The sequence below is a fragment of the Sinocyclocheilus grahami genome, unplaced genomic scaffold (genome assembly GCF_001515645.1).
Source record: "Sinocyclocheilus grahami isolate Dianchi unplaced genomic scaffold, SAMN03320097.WGS_v1.1 scaffold10399.1, whole genome shotgun sequence".
Taxonomy (NCBI): Eukaryota; Metazoa; Chordata; class Actinopteri; order Cypriniformes; family Cyprinidae; genus Sinocyclocheilus; species Sinocyclocheilus grahami.
In genome coordinates this window covers 1-1,087 of record NW_015513209.1, presented here as the reverse complement: position 1 = coordinate 1,087, position 1,087 = coordinate 1, and positions in this window count along the sequence as shown.

The window sequence follows — 1,087 nt, the reverse complement described above, 5'->3', positions numbered from 1 at the left end:
GTATGCGTAGCGTAAACTCCGGTGAGAATATGCTAGTCTTGTGAGAAACAAGCTTTGTTTACAGCAAAGGAAAACCAGTGTCCACTTGGCTTATATCGAAATCCTCCGACATTTTTCTTTACAAATCCTCATTTTGTACTACTAATTCGTGACTGGTGTTTTGTTTCGCTCTCTCCTCTGCGCTTTCACGTTCGTCACCACGTTTGCCTATGTCCTTCGTCATCCGCTGGACGCCACTCTCTAATGAATGCACGTACGACAGTTAGTGGAAGCTAGAGATCAAATTGTATCAAATTTAGATATTTTTGTCTTTTGGAAGCTGCATTCAAAATGCACTTGGCTCAGAAATCTGAGGGGGCACGTGTCGTCTAGGCATGGACTTCACTAGACACCTGAAAGTGTGCTGTGGTATCTGTCACCAAGATGTTAGCAGCATAGAGCTGTATACGTAGATGCCTCATTAGCGACTGTTACTATGGGCAGCTATACGTAAGCCATCCGCCATATTCGAAGGCGGTGTTTCAAAACTTGTAATATTGAGTTAATACATTTAAAACACAAGCCAACACATTCTCACCTGTGAAAGGTTATCCCGTTTCTTCGGGAATTTAAATCCCAGCAGTTTTTACAACCATCAGCTGTGCAGGATTGTGGTATCTTCAAGCATTCATTGATTATGTGAACGATGTCAAGTTGACCGTTAAAGATGGCGGACGCGTCTACATGCTTGGCACAGTCAAATGAGGCATCTACCTATACATATCTATGGTTAGCAGCATATCCTTTAAGTCCTGTAAGTTGTGATGTGGGGCCTCCATGGTTCAGACTTGTTTGTTCAGCACATCCCACAGATGCTCGATTGGATTAAGATCTGGGGACTTTGGAGGCTTGTCTTCTTCCCATAGTGCATCCTGGTGCCATGTGTTCCCCAGGTAAGCAACGCAGATGCACCCGGCCATCCACATGATATAAAAGGAAACATTCATCAGACCAGGCCACCTTCTTCCATTGCTCCGTGGTCCAGTTCTTATGCTCATGTGCTCATTGTTGGCACTTTCAGTGGTAGACAGGGGTCAGAATGGGCACC